The sequence below is a fragment of the Diaphorina citri genome, unplaced genomic scaffold, assembly GCF_000475195.1.
Source record: "Diaphorina citri unplaced genomic scaffold, Diaci psyllid genome assembly version 1.1 scaffold2256, whole genome shotgun sequence".
Taxonomy (NCBI): domain Eukaryota; kingdom Metazoa; phylum Arthropoda; class Insecta; order Hemiptera; family Psyllidae; genus Diaphorina; species Diaphorina citri.
In genome coordinates, this window is record NW_007379681.1 from 5,244 (window position 1) to 12,205 (window position 6,962).

Here is a 6,962-nt window from a genome sequence, read left to right on the forward strand (position 1 = left end):
TTGTATCATCCGGTATTTATTATGGACAAAGGGAAGGTAGGTTAGGGGGTCCCTAAGGATGGCCATGTTATTCAATACTCATGACATGGCCATGTCCATTGTATATGACCATTTTGTAAACAGGTACACGCATAGCCTCTCCCTTATTCCCATAGGCCTGGAAAATGTTCTAATGGCCCTCCTCCTTTTCCTTCTTCTTCTTCTCCTCGTTCTTACTCGCTTCCTTCTCTTTCTCGTCCTCCTCCTCCTCCTTATCTCAGAGGAACTTTTGTGTATATTTACCAAATTACTGATTTTTAGGGGACATTAAAAAAGAAGAGGAAAAACAAGGGTTGGAAGGGGAAATATAAGGGAGCAGAATAGAATTGTAGAATACGAGTAGGTATCACTATTTTCTGACATTTCCTTCTTCTTCTCCTCCGCCTCCTCTTCCTTCTTTTTCTCCTCCTCGTTCTTACTCGCTTCCTTCTCTTTCTCGTCCTCCTCCTCCTTATCTCAGAGGAACTTTTGTGTATTTACCAAATTACTGATTTTTTGGGGACATTAAAACAGAAGAGGAAAAACAAGGGTTGGAAGGGGAAATATAAGGGAGCAGAATAGAATTGTAGAATACGAGTAGGTATCACTATTTTCTGACAGAGGACAGAAATGAAAATTTATGCCCGGTCTAATTGGGATTGAAATTGGGGATGGAAAAAGGGAAAGAAAGATTTAGGGGACTTGCTGTCCCCAAAAGTTACGCGTGTGGGGTGTTTTATGTTTTAATATGTGGGTTAATGTGCCTTTCTCATCAATTTATAGAATGGGCTGTAGGTATGTCTAATGCCTGGGTCCACACTTTAATTTTAGACTTTATCTTGAAGTGTGTCCCAGGTAATTGCAGTAATATACGTAGCTAACAACTTTATTGCTATCTCTTAAGATAAGAGAGTTATCGGTCCCATCAGGGCACCAAGCTTAATCCGTATGCTAATTTTTGTAAGATTTCTAATATCATGCTGGGACAAATAGGTAATGCTTTTTTAAATATTTATCCTGCTAGAATAGGACTAAAGAGTCCATCTATCCCAATAGGAAGTAGAGTAGCTATAGGTACCAATATTATTGTGCTAAAATTCTTAAATAAAGAGGGTAAAATTCTATGCCGCGGCTGTTGTTGAACCCCCGCTCTCCTGTTTACCAGGCGAGCGTCTTGACCACTTTACCATCACCATCTGGAAGAATCTCTTCCGTATTTCCAAGAATTTCACTGCCTTCTTTTATACGTTTGAACCTGCTCCCATTCTTTTCTGATAAGTCGTAACTCCCTCCTCTCCCTCCCTTGTTTTGAAATCCCCCTCCCTCCCATTTTCCCTCGTGTATCGTTTTTGATTTATTTCGGTAGCTTGGAAATATTTCTCTTTCAAATATTTATGGTTGGTACGCGTAGGTACCTTCTTTCTCCTCCCGAAATTCTTTCCCTTTCCCTCCCCTCCAAGTTCAAATTCTTAGCTCCCTTCTCTCCCTTGTCTTCATCTTTTTCTCTCCCATTCTTCTCTTTTCTTCTTCCCCTTTTCTCTTTGCTTTCTTCACATGCTTTCTCGTTTTCCGAGTTCTGAGCTTTAAATGCTTTTCTTCATGTACAAACATGTGTTCGTAGCTCTTCTTTCTCTTCCTCCCCTCCTCCCCCAACAGTTCAAATTCTTTCCCTCCTCCTTCATACCTCTCTTCTTCCCCTCCCTCCCAAAATTCTTTCCCTTTCCCTCCCCTCCAAGTTCAAATTCTTAGCTCCCTTCTCTCCTTTGCCTTCATCTCCCTCTCTTTTCTCCTTCTTCCTTGTTTTTCTCCTTGCTTTCTTCACATGCTTTCTCGTTTTCCGAGTTCTGAGCTTTAAATGCTTTTCTTCATGTACATGTGTTCGTAGCTCTTCTTTCTCTTCCTCCCCTCCTCCCCCAACAGTTCAAATTCTTTCCCTCCTCCTTCATACCTCTCTTCTTCCTTCTTTTCTCCTCCTTTGCTTTCTGACTTTCTCCAAATGCTTTCTTATTTTCTTCACTTCTTCAAGACCGAAAAAATAACTTTTCTTGTGATTTAAGTAGGGATCAATGTAAGTACCTACAACATCTTCTTTTAACCTTCAAGTAGGCTGCTTTTCAATCTTTTCTGCTTTCCTAGACTGGACTGGAAGCAGCCATGCAGTCAATCAAGCTGCTTCCAAGATATTTTAATTTTAGTATTTAGAGTTAAGGTTTAGTACCTATTTAGAGTTTAGGTTTAGTATGTAGAGTTTAGGTTTAGTATTTACAGTTTAGGTTTAGTATTTAGAGTTTAGGTTTAGTATTTACAGTTTAGGTTTACATATACAGTTAAATGTATACCATTCTTTATGTTTTTCTATCTTCTGAATATACCTACCTTACTACCGACAAGTATTATACCTACCTACCTACCTACCTAAAGGTAGGCAAAGACACATAGGTCTTGCCATCTCATTTCATTTAATACGGATTGCGCCAATGTAAGTACCTACAACATCTTCTTTTAACCTTCAAGTAGGCTGCTTTTCAATCTTTTCTGCTTTCCTACACTGGACTGGAAGCAGCGATGCAGTCAATCAAGCTGCTTCCAAGATATTTTAATTTTAGTAAGTATTTTTAGAGTTAAGGTTTAGTATTTAGAGTTTAGGTTTAGTATTTAGAGTTTAGGTTTAGTATTTACAGTTTAGATTTAGTATTTAGAGTTTAGGTTTAGTATTTAGAGTTTAGGTTTAGTATTTACAGTTTAGGTTTAGTATTTAGAGTGTAGGTTTAGTATTTACAGTTTAGGTTTAGTATTTAGAGTTTATAATAGGTTTAGTATTTAGAGTTTAGGTTTACATAATTATATAGTTATATGTATACCATTCTTTCTGTTTTTCTATCTTCTGAATATACCTACCTTACTACGTACAAGTATTATACCTACCTACCTAAAGGTAGGCAAAGACACATAGGACTTGCCATCTCATTTCATTTAATACGGACTTACGATTTTCAAGAATGTAATGGTAATAGCTTTTCCAGCATTTTTCTCTCTTTACAATTTATAAAAATATTTTTTTTTTCCTCTATCCCCAGTCTTACAATAAATATGTCCCATTTTCTCTCTTCCTCTCTCTCTCTCTCTCTCTCTCTCTCTCGCTCGCTCGCTCTCTCTCATTCTTCAGATCTTGTAAACTTATTCATTTATGTAATGGGAAATTGTAGGAATGTCCTGAAGAAAAACGCTTTACATCAAAACTTACGTGCGCACACGGCTTACTAGAATTAATAGTTTACTAGAGTTACTATACAGTCAGCAAATGAAATATGGAGGTAGGTACATACTGATGTATACTGAATAATATAATGGGTTCCGCCATCAGGAGATACCGGTCTCTTTTGCAGAGATTCAACTCGGGGGAAAATTATTGGCAAACTTCGAAAAAAGAACGGAGTCATCAATGCCCGATCTTATACCACAGAGAGTTTTCAGTTAAACCAGAGTCATGAAACACTGACCTGTGTAAATGAAATGGGTGACGTCAAAGAAAAACCCTTGACACTGTGTTACCTCTCAGTGGTGGGATCAGGCATTTCAGTGAAACCTCCCATTGTTATCAGTGAAACCTCCCATTGTCATTGGTGCAACTGCAACTCACCATAACTGTGGCCCTGAGGAAAATATTGTTGAATCCAATTAGAAAACAGTCGAATTCCATCAAAATCCATTGCCTTTTTTATGATTTCCAATTTTCCATTTCTCTTACTTGAAATTTGATTATTTCCATTTCTTTCGTGAACTTGGTATAGATAGGGAGCTGAGACGGGAAAACTCACGTGGGAAGGTACTAAATTTTTTGACCATGACATATGGTGCGCAAAGTCGAGAACAAATAGAAAACCTATTTCTTACACCTCGTACCGGGGGCGTTTGGCGGCTACGGCCGTCCGGAAAATCGTGCAATACGTCCACCACTTGCTAGCGTGTGAACGCGTCTTTGCCCTTTCAAGTGGATGCCCTTCGCATTACCTATGTAACTCTGTATTTTCTCTTGTCTTTTTCAATTTTAAAATTTATATTTATATCTTTGTGTATTGTGTTCAAATATGTATATTGGGTTCGTCCCGTCAATAAAACATTATAAACATTTCTTACACCTCGGACCGGGGGCGTTTGGCGGCTACGACCGTCCGGAAAATCGTGCAATACGTCCACCACTTGCTAGCGTGTGAACGCGTCTTTTACAATCTTAGGTATTCTTTCTTCGCCACTTACTTTTGGGAATTTCTACCGAGTACCCATTTTCCTTTTTTTCTTCTATTCGCAATATTTTCTCTGTCAACCAGGTTTTTATCCATTTTTAGTTTTGATTTATTTTATTGTTTTGCTAACAGTTTTACCATTTATTGTCCTCTCCTCTCCTTTTTCTCTTTCTTCCTCTACTTTTTTCTCTCTCTCCCCCTTCTCTCTCTCTTGCTCTCTCTATCTTCTTTTCTCCTTTTCCCCTCCTTTTATCTTTATCTTTCCCTCTCTTCTTTTCTCCTCTTTTTCCTTTCTGTCCCTCTCTCTCTCTCTCTCTCTCTTTTTCTCCTTTTCTCTCCATCCCTCTCTGGAATATTTTAATTTATAGTCCCGAATCAGTTCAAGTAATATTTATATCCAGTTTGTTTCCATCTCGTTCCTATTTGAAACAGCCGTTGTATCCACTGCTCCATCCCTTCTCTCCCTTTCTCTCTCTCTCTCTCTTCTTTTCTCCTTTTTCCCTTCCTTTTATCTTTATCTCTCTCTCTTCTTTTCTCTCCCTCCCTTTTCTCTCTTTCTCTCTCTCTCTCTTCTTTTCTCCTCTTTTTCCTTTCTCTCCCTCTCTCTCTCTCTCTTTTTTTCTCCTTTTCTCTCCATCCCTCTCTGGAATATCTTAATTTATAGTCCCGAATCAGTTCAAGTAATATTTAAATCCAGTTTGTTTGCAATAGTGCCTGGTGCTTTTAACAGTTTCTTTAAAGCCAGCGCGGGGTAGAGCAAGATAACACTCCAATAAGTATAAGTTGTGCTTTTGCTTTATTTGTGTCAGTTTATAAAAAAAGAAGATGTCCCATTTTCTCCCCACAACAGTTCTCCACTAACTTCATTAATAGAATTTTCTGTACAAGTTGAGGATTTAAGGAAAATATACCTATCCGAGAAAATAATATGTAGATACATTGTAGGTACCTACTTTCTTTATTAGTTATAGGATAAGGAAAATAATAATGATAATCATAACAAAACTGATGAAGACCTTGTTTAAATTGCTGGAGTAAAGGGACTTTTCAGGCCTATTCGAGCAGGATAAACAAGGTATATTTTATTATTTTCTATTACTATACGTCACAACTGTCGCTTTCTTTCTTGTCCTTCTGGACCTTCTGGCAAATATAGCTTATAGCTGTACATTGTACTGTCTTTATTAGTTATAGGATAAAGAAAATAATAATGATAATAATAATAAAACTGATGAAGACCTTGTTTAGATTGCTGGAGTAAAAGGACTTTTCAGGCCTATTCGAGCAGGATAAACAAGGTATATTTTATTATTTTCTATTACTATACGTTACAATTGTCGCTTTCTTTCTTGTCCTTCTGGACCTTCTGGCAAATATAGCTTATAGCTTTCAATAAATTCTTCACAGCTTTTCCTAACCATTGTAACATTCCACCCAATTTTCAAACAGAATCCACACTAGGTAAGTAGGTACCTATAAACCTTTGAAAAAAAAAAGATAGTTCCCTTGTAACGAGAGTTGCGATGAAACAAAGAGACGAATTATTTTTGAAGAGGTTCGATAGACGAAACTGTAACTGCTAAGGTCTTGTCGTTCCGAAGCCTAAGATAAAAGGAAGATAGGATAGGAGAAAGCCAGCCGCTCCGAGAACGAACTTTATCTGTTCAAGATAAAATCAGCCCCGGGCAGGAATCGAACCCGCGACTTAGCGCTACTGGCCCCACCAACTTTTTTTTCCTTTTTTACTATCCTACCGTTAATCATTCTCCCTACCTCTTTGTCTTTCTCCTTTCCTCTCTTTTGCAGCTGCAAATTGCTCTCTACAGTGTCTACAGTACAGTCAACACACTGGGTGTGGTTTAGCAGAGTGTCCATTGTCCAATGTCCAAGTGGGCCAGCCTAGTTAGCTTAGTTGGTAGTGCGTCTGCCTTGTAAGCGCTAGGCCGCGGGTTCGATTCCCGCCCGGAAGTGAGCTATTCACAAACTCACTAAACTCTCATTCTGCATTTCTGCACCTTTTACTTTCTCTCTCTCTCTTTCCTTTAATACATTACTACTCTCTCCCACCTCCTCTCTCTTTCTTCATCCCTTTTTCTACTCTCCCCCTTCTCTTCTTCCCTCCCACTTCTTACTCCCTCTCTGTCTCTTCCTCTTACCTCTTCATTGTAGTCTATACTACATTAACTCTCTATTTCTCTTTCCCTTACTCTTCCTCCGTATACATCCTTCCTTTTACTTAGGTACATATTTATCCTCTCCTTCTTCCTCCCTCCCCCTCCTCTCTCTTGTTTTCTCTCTCTCTCTTCCTCTTCATTTTAGTCTATACTACATTAACTCTATCTCTTACTCTTCCTTCGTACATCATTCCTTTTACTTACATCTTTATTCTCTAGTCTAATTGACTAATATTGTGTATTGTACTTTATACCTACTGTAGAAGGTACCGTTGAATCTTATTCACGTTTTGACCTTGAAAACGTTGAGGGTGTGTTGACAGAAAATTATAAGGTAAAAAAAGTTGTGGAAAAGAATTGCCTACGGCGCGGCGTTTGTTTATTTACCCAGAAATGTCACCTTTTTCTTTATTTATTTATTTTTTCCCTTCTTCTTCCTTTCTAGAAGTTGCAGGAAAAAAAAAAAAAAAAAAAAAAAAATAAAATCTTACCTTCGATTTTAAGATTGATGTCACATTTCTATAAC

General features: G+C 38.0%; 1 long non-coding RNA gene across 1 annotated transcript in view; it reads left to right on the forward strand.

Moving 5' to 3' along the window:
* The first annotated feature begins 4,159 nt into the window (after nucleotides 1–4,159).
* LOC103518576 overlaps nucleotides 4,160–6,962 on the forward strand; it is a 9,360-nt gene continuing 6,557 nt past the window's right edge. The window contains exon 1 of the long non-coding RNA XR_541852.1: nucleotides 4,160–4,200. This is a non-coding gene — a long non-coding RNA (uncharacterized LOC103518576). The remainder of the gene's footprint in view (nucleotides 4,201–6,962) is intronic.